This window comes from Pan troglodytes, chromosome 4, assembly GCF_028858775.2.
Source record: "Pan troglodytes isolate AG18354 chromosome 4, NHGRI_mPanTro3-v2.0_pri, whole genome shotgun sequence".
In the NCBI taxonomy this organism is placed as follows: Eukaryota; Metazoa; Chordata; class Mammalia; order Primates; family Hominidae; genus Pan; species Pan troglodytes.
The window spans coordinates 167,836,174-167,847,162 of record NC_072402.2 but is presented as its reverse complement, the minus strand read 5'-3'; positions in this window follow the sequence as shown (position 1 = coordinate 167,847,162).

Here is a 10,989-nt window from a genome sequence, read left to right as displayed (position 1 = left end):
CAGCATTGGAAAAATTGGGGTGATTTTTTCGAGAACAACTGACTGCTTTGAAAATTCTCTTCATGGGTAAAGGAAGTCAGCCCCTAGTTTCCAGATCAAGCCAGTGTTTTGCATCCATAGGCCTAAATCTGTAGCTATTTCCAAGCCCATTAGGGACAATAATAGAGCTCCTTATTTCCGGGTGTGCTGGCTGGTGCGACAAAGCATGTGTTTTGCTGGGAACTGGAGCGTTACGGGGGATAAATGTGTCCCAAGTCACTGGCGGAACAGGAACAGCATTTCATTTTGGAAGCCAGTAGTTAAGTTAAAACCACCTCTATGTGGGTCTATTCAACAGAAGATCCCTGGATACCTACTGTGTGTTAGATGCCTTCCATATATTGTCATTCTCAAAAGCTCTATGATAAGGACATTGGGCCACATTTCAAGATGGAGAAATGGGCTCAGTGGGGCATGCCTTTGCACATTCCCTCAGTCAGTAAATGGCCAAGTAGGGGCCAGAATACCAGGTCCTTTCCACTGTAATAGGCCCTGGACTGGACACAGAGGCTGTAAAAATAATTCAGAGACACTTGAGTTCTTTGTGGCCAAGAAGAAAAGACAATAGTTTAATATTTACTAAAGAGAAATCCAAGAATGTCAGGACATCCATAACTTGACCATCTAATTTAACTCCCTCATTTTACTGAAGAGCAGATGGAGGTCTAGAGAGGTGATCTGACCTGCCCAGGTGACAGGTGGCTGGCCACAAAGCCAGAGCTGTTACCCAGGGCTCCTGACTCCCAGGTTAGAGCTTTTCACTGCTGCAGTGCCTAACTCCAGGGACAGACTGGGGGACTGTTGCCAGAACAAGGAAATGGAGAAGTAGGAACAAGGCTAATTCCAAGTCATCTGTCTCCGTATTCAGAGTTCAGAGTAAAGAAAAACAGAGTTCCAGGAAACCGTCAGTGGAGACAATTTCATAACCACACTTTTAAAATAGCAAAATACCATGTTCTTTTCCTGTGACCTCCTGCAGACTCAAGGACAAATTTCAGAACAGCCATTTAGTGAGATTCTGGTTCCTTACTCCCGACCCTTGGACACCCTCACTTATTAAGACCCTAAGAGATCCTCACTCACTAAGACCCAAGTACTTCTGAGCAGAAATTCCCATTTTGGAATTTTCCCATTTTTATTCCCAGTGGCACCAAGGACTTCATTTACTATTTTGCCCCAAACACCCTTTGTTTTGAAAGTGTAATCATTAAGTTGTCTTTATTCATCAGTCACAAATCGTTTTTCTCCATTTTATCTTAAAGACAAATAGAAACTTTGGATCAGTGTGAGATGGTCAGGGAATTGATGGTTCTAATGATAGCTGCCCTTGACTGAGCCCCAACCACCTGTCAGGTGTTCTGCTGAGAAAGCATCTGACTGCGCTTAGCTCATTTGACCTTCCCAACAACTCTTGGAGGTTAGTACCATTATCCTCATTCCACAAATGTAGGGACCAATGTTGAGAGAAGGCCATCTCAATAGGAAGTTGCAGGGCTGGGGCATCTGAGCCACTGAGCTATACTATACAATTTTCTTAGTCTCTGCAACTTGTTGAGGCCAAAAGAGCACTTGCAGACACATTTGGAACCTAGGGCCCTTGACTGCCTCTGAGCATCCTGAAAGAGTAGGCCTCCTCTGAGAAGCTGAGGGGGCTTAGTTGCTGTAGAGGATGAAGGTAAGATTCAGGTGGATCTCAGCCATCCTGGGAGCACTTGGCCAGGGCCCACTGGGCCCCTTAACATTGTGCACAGTGACTGCTCACTAAACCAGGACCCAAGCATCCCACAAGTGGGAAAGGTGGGTTGCACGACACATGAGGCAAGATAGATGGGTTTGCATGCCAGGCAGACCCCCATCTGGTCTGAACCCCAGATTCTTTTACTGGAGAGCTATGTGATCTTGGGCAAGGGTTTTCATCCTTCAAGCCTTGGCTTTCTCACCTGTCCAATGGGGCCAGTACAACCTACCTCAGTGTTACTGCAGGGGATTCAATGACAGCAGACATTGTCCGATGCTTGGAAGACAGCAGGTGCATAATAATTGAGAGCTGCCATCCGTGCTACTTTCCAGGTGGTGCTCCAAGAGCCCCCTTGACTCCACACCTGAAATATTCTATGTCTGCCTCACCCAGAGTCTGTACTGCACTGAGACTAAGCTGCGACTTTAGTCATCTCTTACACCAGCATCCAGGGCCAGAGCAGCCCTCTGGGCATCACTGTTCCCCACTTCACAATCTGGGTAGTAGCTTGCCTCCTCATGCAAAGACTTGGGGCTCTGCTGTCCAGGACAGTGGTGCTGGACAGTGACCTGGAGACGCTGACAAGCAAATCAGTTGGAGGCAACAGAGAACGGAGAAAATATGGAAGAGAAGCATGGGAGAGAGATGTGGGGAGCAATCTGAACTCCGGGAGGCAGGACACTGTGGTCAGTGAGGGACAGGGGTCTGGTGTCCTACAGACCTGGGTTGAAAGTCTGGCTGTCCTCTGCATTAATGTATCTCTATGGACAAGTCACCAGCTCTCTCTGAGTTTCAGTGTTCTCATGTGTAAAATGAGGATACTAATAGTTCCTCCTTCAGAAGTTTGTTTTTCAGGAAGATTTAATGAGATAATGTATGCAAAGCACAGTGCCTGGCTCATAGGACGTGCTCAATATGACAGCCATGATCATCACAATGATGATTATCTCCTACTAGTCCAGTGATCAGTCAGTTTTCTGAAAGGCTGTGTGTGGGCGGTATCATCATTCTTCCCATTTTACAGATAGGGAGGTCAAGGGGAGGGGCAGAGCCACTCGAATAAGTAGATCCTTTTGCTTGCACGTGCTGCCACCCAGGTGGGTTCTAGCTGGGCTCTGGGTGCTTGTTGGCCAGAGGTGCCATGTGCAGGAGCAGAGCCATTCCCAGCCTTTTGATCCCCTTCCCTCTGGGACTGTCCCACACTGAGAAGAAAAGCTGCAGGAGCTGACCTCAAGGGGGCAGCATGAGCTCTGGAAACTCCAGGCTGGCTGCAGGGACTGGGCTGAGCCGGCTGCAGGCGGGGAAGCAGGTGCATCCAAAAGGTGATCCAGGGAGCCTGGGTAGGGGCTGGCTGGCTGGGTCCCAGGCTGCTTGTGCTGGGAGCTGAGGCCAGGGCTGGGCTTTGAAAGAGAAGGAACCAGAGGGGCACTGAATTAGGATGCTTGGCCCCCTGCCTTGCAACCCTCTCTCCCCACTATTTCTGTTCGGTGAATAGAGGCTGAACATGGCCAGGCAACATGGGGGATTGAGTGGGACGCATTCCCAGACCTTCAGGGAGTGAGGGAGCCTGGTGCAGCCTGGGAAGTGGCAGGGCGGGGTGTCATGCTAGATGGAATCTGGCTGAAAGAGTATTTCCCAAGCCACTAAGGGCCACGCAGAGCCCAGGACAGGTCTTAGGCCTGCACTTGGGCCCCTCTGGCCTCTGCTCACCTTGGGGCCCACTGAGTGCCCTGTTTCTAGGCCCTTCCCAAGTCCCTGAGTCAGAATTTCTGTCTTTTTGGCCAGCAGTCCAGAGGATTTCTGTACAGGTTCCTATCTAATAACTGTGCTGATGACAAAAATACCTGATAGAAGGGCCAGGAGGGAATATTGGGACTATGTATTGATCACTCCTTGCTAGGCCCTGGGATAAGTGCTCCACAGATATTGCTGTTTGCATTTTCCCCTTCATGACAGTCCTTCACCTGCTCCTTATGACGATGGAATGCACTGGCTCAGAGAGGTGAAGTAACATGTACAAGGGCACACAGCTGCCAGACCTGAGGCAGATCAGAACCCAGGGCCATCTGGTTCTAAAGCTTGGGAGCTTTCACTCCGAAGTAACTGGGTATGGGGCTGGAGAGGGCAGCAAGGCTGGCATCTGGCCCACGGCCTAGGAAAGAAGCTGGGATACCCCTGGCCTTCAAGAGCGGTGCCTGTCACGGACCCTGCCCCTTGCATCCTGGCATTTGTTGAACACTGAAACACGTAAAACTTAAAAAAAAACAAAAAACAAAACAAAACAAAAAAACCCCAAACAACAACAACAAAAAACTGATTAGACAGAAGAGCTGAGCCTTCTGTTTTCCCCTCCACCCTGGCCTCTTCCAGAGATGGCTCAGCCCCCCTGTTCAGACCAGAGTCCACATGGCTCTTGTACCTTGAACATTTTGGCAGGAAAGGGGCTGGGAGTGGGAGGAGAAGGGCTGGGTTTGAGGATCCCTGGTAATTCTGTCTTCAGACTCCTTCAGCCTGTCAGATGCTGGGCCTTCCAGTTCTGCTTCCCTTTGCCCTTGGATTTTCAACCGTAGTCTCCTTATTAGTAAAATGGGTCTCCTGCTTCTGGCTGCAAGGGCAATTTGCAAGGACTCTGTGAAATCATGTGGGAGAAAGGAGCTCCGGGAACCCGAATGTGCGGTATGAACATCAGTAATTACTTGGGACAACTGCTGAGTGCGTCTGGCTTTCAGAAATTGTGATCAGTTCAGGGCAATTCTCTGCACTGTCTCTGGATCCTGCTAGTCAAATTAGGCTCAATTAGTCTATTTAAATGATCCCTGTGCACGCTCTCTCTCTCTCTCTCTCCCCCCCCACGCACCCCATTGTGTCTCCCCATCCTATTCCATCTCTAATCTGTCTCACTTCTTCACTATTCAAATTAGTGATTTGAATGACTAGAAGCCAGCAGTTTCTTCCCAGGCCCTGTGGACCAGAACTTGTTGAATTTTCAATCAATAGAGGCCCCTCCTTCAGGCCTCTATTGATTGAGAAAAGCCAAAGTTCTCCCTGCCTTCTTTCCAGTGCTTGCACCACCTGAGATTTCAGCCAGTTCATGCAGCTTGTCTACAAGGCATCAGTGTGCTCTCCAGCTTGCAGAGAGAGGAGAGAAGGAAAGAAGCCTTATGAGCATCCCTCAGAGTTGCAGACAAGCAAATTGCTTCTTTTGGTTAAATGTGCCATTTAGCCAGAATGTTGATGGATTAGTAACAGGGAGAAAAAAAGACAGCACCGTTAATAACACTGACCATTCCTGAGGAGGGGTGGCCCTCCAGTGCTATCTACTTGCCCTGACACCAGACACCTCTCATTTTTAAAACTGCTCTGGTCTTCCCACACAAGATATCATCAGCATATGGCTCAACCCACAGCAGCAGCTGTGAGATGGCGATGGCTTTTCAATTCCATGGAGTCAGGCTGAGCTCTCAGAATCCCCCAATTTGGGCAAGCGCTTTCCTCTCTCTGAGCCTATATTTCCACTATATCTGTATAATGGGCACTTCCCATCCCTGTTCCCTAAATTTCAGGGTTAATGGAGGATTTGATGAGATAATCCTTAGAGGCAGGGTGCTTGGCACTCAGTAGATGTGTGGTCTTCCATCCTCCCGACAAACCTCCAGGCTCCCTAGAATGTTGTTGCATTGTAGGCAACAAGTTTCTGACTCCTCAAATAAGGGTACAAGTGGTACTGACATTTTCACTTGAAATGGCACTTTTGGGACTCTAACCAGAAAAAAATGAAAGCTTGTAAGAATGCATGTACATCGATGATGATAATTGCTGCATTGATTGTATTTGTCAAGAGGGAACTGGAAAATCTCCCCAAGACTAATATGCCTCAATAAGGGAGAGACTGAATAAGCTGAATACACTATGGCACTCTACTGTATTGGACTAAGCAGTTATGAAAAATAATGAGGTTTTTAAAATTGATCTGGAGAGATGGGCATGATGCATTCAGTGAAAAAGTATACAAATAAATATATATTTAGTGTGATTTTTTTAGAAAAAGCAAACCACCTTTTGTCCCCTTCTCTCCTATGTGTGGACATACATGTTTCCATGACCCTAAAGAGAAGTACGGAGTGATTCACACCAAGTGTCAACCTTGCTTATCTCTGAGTGGGCACAAAAGGAAGAGATGAATGGGAGAAAGGAGGTTTAAGAGTCTATTGAGACCGGGCGCGGTGGCTCACACCTGTAATCCTAGCACTTTGGGAGGCTGAGGTGGGCGGATCACGAGGTCAGGAGATCAAGACCATCCTGGCTAACACAGTGAAATCCCGTATCTACTAAAAACACAAAAAATTAGCCGGGCGTGGTGGCGGGCGCCTGTAGTCCCAGCTACTTGGGAGGCTGAAGTAGGAGAATGGCATGAACCCGGGAGGCGGAGCTTGCGGTGAGCCAAGATCGTGCCACCGCACTCCAGGCTGGGCAACAGAGCAAGACTCTGTCTCAAAAAGAAAAAAAAAGGGTCTATTGAATGTATTTTTTGTCTTTGAATTGTTCACTTTTTTCTAAACACATACATCATTTTTTTTTGTAATGAAACGAAGTTGTTAGAAGGCCACTTCACAAACAAGTCCTCAGTGAATGAAATGAGTAAATGAATGAAATCTGATAATCCTACCATTTGCAATTCACTCTTTTGAGACAGGAGGTGTTTTCCTGTTCCAGATTCTTTACCAATATGCAAATACCCCTGGGTGGAGCTGATAAAGCCGAAATTGTCACTGATCACTAATCTGCGGCTTGTCAGCCTCAGGCCAAGATCAAAATAAGAGTGTGTGAGTGTGAGTGTGTGTGTGTATTTGCGGGGAGGAGGAGAGAAAAGTATCAAGGTAGACATCTCTGTGTGCCTGGCAACATGCTGGGTGTCTTCACACACACCTGTGCACTGAATACAAAAACAGTCCTGCAGGGATTCGATTCACTTCTTTTTATGAACAAGGGCACTAGAGCTTAAAGGGTTTATGAACATCTTGCCTAAGGTTCCATAGCCAAAAGCTGAGCTGGATGTGAATGTAGGAATCTTGGAGCATCAAGACAGAGTAGAAAGGTTCCAAAGTCCCCTGATATGAGCAGACTTCTGTTTAGTAAAACACTCATGATCATCATAAACGTAGTGATGACAGCTCATATCCATTGAGTCTTAGCTTTGTTCCTTGCTGACCCTCTGCTGAGTACTTCAAATGATTTATTTTAATTAATCCTTACAAGGACCCAAGGATGGGAACCATTATTATTCCCATTTTATAAATGAGGAAATTGAGGCACAAGAAGATAAGTAATTTGAGGAAAGAAACAAACTCAGAAAGTGAAGAGAAGGATTTTGAACGCACACAGTCTTAACTGTACCACCTGCCCTTTCAACCCCCAGGAGGACAGAGCTGTTCATTACAACAGCCCTGACCCTGGAACTGAGGCCTTGGAACTCTGGTCCAGGGCTCTTTGCACTACACCAGACTGATGTCAGTCCCCAGGTCTTGCTCAGAAACAACAGAGCCATGAAGAGGGAGGCTGAGAGACTCACTCTGTGTCCTCGAGTTTGCCCTGACCGACTTTATGGAGATTCCAGGAGTGACTCTGGTCTTGTCTGGGTCATCACAGGGCATTTTGGTTTCACATTCTCCTGGGCTTGCTGCTGCTCATTCCTCATAAATCCAGCCACTGTGCAGCTCAGGCCTGATGCCGCGTGCCTCCAGGGTGGCTGGACAACCTCTTTCAGGGCTTTGTTAAGAAGGCCATCCTCAATACAAAAAATTAGCTGGTCATGGTGGCAGGCGCCTGTGGTCCCAGCTACTCAGGAGGCTGAGGCAGAAGAATGGCGTGAACCTGGGTGGCGGAGCTGGCAGTGAGATGAGATCACGCCACTGCACTCTAGCCTGGGCGACAGAGTGAGACTCGGTCCAAAAAAAAAAAAAGAAGGCCGTCCTCATGTATCTAAGACAGCATGTGCCGGAATCCAGCCATCTCCTTCCCAACAGAATGATTGTTGTCATTTCTGTCTATCACCTGAAACATTATTTATTTACTATTTTAATTTAAACTGAAAAAACCCTCAAACTTTATTTCTAAGAGGAAATCTCTATCACTGGTTATAAATGGACAACCAGCATGGCCATAAATAGAAGGCTACTGTAAAATGAAGATGATAAAAACAGAACAAAGACACTCAATTATAGCTAGGCATTGCGGCTTGCAGAAGTGCTATGACTTAGCAGGCCTGCCCTCTGCTTGTTAAAATGAGAGAGCAAGAGTTGCAGAGGCATTGAGACATCCTAGCAGCTCTCAAGACTTTTCAGCTTGATACTACCTGAAGGCCTGAGAAAGAACTAGAGACACCTCCCTCTGCTTGGGGCTGGTGGTTCCGACCTAGCCGCAATGGGAAGCACCGCCTTGGGACTTCTTCCTTCCTGATCCTCGGGTGTTATCTACGCAGCTCTCGCAACCTCTTGAAGGCCTTCTATGGTCATTGGCTTCTTGGGAAATGCTCTTGGCCAGAGGGCTTGTCTTGCCCAGTGATGGCCGGCTCAGCCGCCCTGTGTCTCAGACCAGCCCAGGCCCTCAGCCAGCTCCTGGGGCAACTTTGAGAGCTTTCCAAAGGAAGGGTCCATAAGGGCCACACACGGTGGCTCATGCCTGTAATCCCAGCACTTTGGGGGGCTGAGGTGGGCGGATCACCTGAGGCCAGGAGTTCGAGACCAGCCTGGCCAACGTGGTAAAACCCCATCTCTACTAAAAATACCAAAAAAAAAAAAAAAAAAAAAAAAAACATCAGCCAGGTGTGGTGGTGGGCGCCTCTGTAATCCCAGCTACTTGGGAGGCTGAGGTGGGAGAATCGTTTGAACCTGGGAGGTGGAGGCTGCAGTGAGCCAAGATTGTGCCATTGCACTCCAGCCTTGGCAACAAGAGCAGAACTCCAAAAAAAAAAAAAGTGCGGGGGTCTATAAGGAGGTGGCATTACCACTAATAATAGTATTGCACCTAAGAAGGGAGTGGAATTAGAGACAAACTCTTTATCTTTTCTGTCACTTGATTTTTTTATAATGACAAAATATTTATATATTGCTTAATAATAAAGACTTTTCTAAGAAAGACAGCCCGAGATTCTTTCTTGTCTTGCAAGGGTTAAGGTGTCCTCTTTGGGCATTTGGGAGACAGTTCAGGTGAGCAGGCAGGAGCAGTGGCTGCTCTCCATGATGTGGCAGAGTGGGTCTCATGACAGCAGTGCCATCCTCACGGGGCAGGAAACAGGTGTGGGTTCCAGTTTTTTCAGTGCTAAGGAGACAGTGTGACTTATCCTGGAATTTGAATCCAGGCTGGGAACTTGCCAATGGGTGACCTTTGGCAAATTGCTCGACCCCTCTGAGTTTTCGTGGGGATTATACAACCTACCTTGAGGAGTTGCTGTGTACATACATGATGCCCTAACCCACAATGCGTGTTTTGGTGTCTTGGCAGTCAGTACTGTGCCAGGTTGGGCAAATCACTTTTCCTTCCTGGTCCTCAGTCTTCTCATTAACGAGCTGAGGATGTGATTAGATCTGTGGTCCACAACTAGGGCCACTGGTCAAACCCAATTGCCAGACTTGTTTTTTATAGGCCACAGGGTGTTTTCTGGTTAGCTGCCAACATTTACAAATCAGGAGATTGTACATAGGAATCTAGGTTTTGTGTGTCTCCTGAGAAATCTACAAATCTGGCAGTGTTAGGCCCACATTATGACATTCACTGGGAACTGGCTAGGGGCTGCCCCCAAGACAAGACTCACCTACTTGAGCTGTTTAGCTATTTAAGTTATTGGGTGTTCAATATTCACAGCAGCTGCAATTAGGAATGAGGTTAGATAGCTGGCCCCAGGTCATACAAATGTGAACAGGAGAGCCGGGACTTGAACCCACGCATTCTGGCTTTGTGTGTATTTATCTCCCCATGCTGCCTCCTGGTCAGGAAGCCAAGAACTGTACCAGGCACTGCAGAGACAGAGGTGGAGGCAGCCTGAGGCTCTCGGGGCTTTCTGCAGTCCTTTCTGTGCTGGGGAGGTGAGGGTTAACCTTACCCTCCTATCTCAGGCCAGAGGCTGCCAGGATGAACTGTGCAAGAACTTGCTGGAGGTGGATGAAGCAAAGCCTCCTTTTCTAATGACAACTGGTGTTCACCCTGATAGCAACCGCTGGCCCTCAGCGGCCCCCCAGGGTGTGCGGGAACCCTGCACTGGCTCTGTTTTGCTTTGGCAGTGGAGCACACCTGCCTCCCATTGCTCCAGCCCTCCTGTTTACCCTGCAAACAGCCAAGTGCTCCACACCATCATTTAGAGGCCAGGGGGTGGCTGCCATGGGGCACCAGGCAGTCCAGTCCTGTTTGAGCTGTCCTGGGACCTGAGGGCTGCACGCGCCCAGAGCCCATTTGCCTAGGATTTAATGGGCCCCCACACCCCTGCTAGCTGCCGGCAGGAGGGAGGTAAAAGGGGAGGGTGCTGCTGGGCTCTGGGTGACTTGGCTCCTACTGAGCCCCATGACCTTGAGCCTCTGGGTCTCAATGCCTCAGTTTCCCCAATATAATCTGCCCTTCCAGGGCTCCAGAGAGCAGCAAGCTCCTGGACTCGGAAGATTCTGGTGCAGCATCTCTTGGGAGCATGGCCGTAGGACCCTGAAAATTAATAGCATTCATTGTTGTTAGCAGAGCTCAACAAGAGGCATTGGACTAAGGCTTTCAAAACTTGTCATTGAAGTATAACATACTTTCAGAAAAGTGTGCATATCATAAATGTGCAGCTCAATGAATGTTCACACCCCAAGCACACCTGTGAAATTAGCACCCAGATCAAAAAGCAGAATACCCCTAGCACTCCAGAAAAAGACCTCATACTCACCCTCCAGCCACAGCCACCATTTGACTGGCATCGTCTCTTTAGTGCTCACCACAATTCCGTGAGGTTGATACCAAATCACTCCCATTTTATAAGTGAAGGAACAGGGCCGCAGAGTGGTTGACCACACCTGATAGTGATTGGGCCAAGATTTGAATCTAGGCCCTTTATCTCCAGAGTCCACACCTGAACCACTGTGCTGGGAAAAGGGGCAGGCCTGGGTTAAGGTACAGATAGGGCCTTGTCACACACCCACCCTTGCCTTCTAGGAACTTCCACGTTCAGGGAACTGAGGTAGAAACTC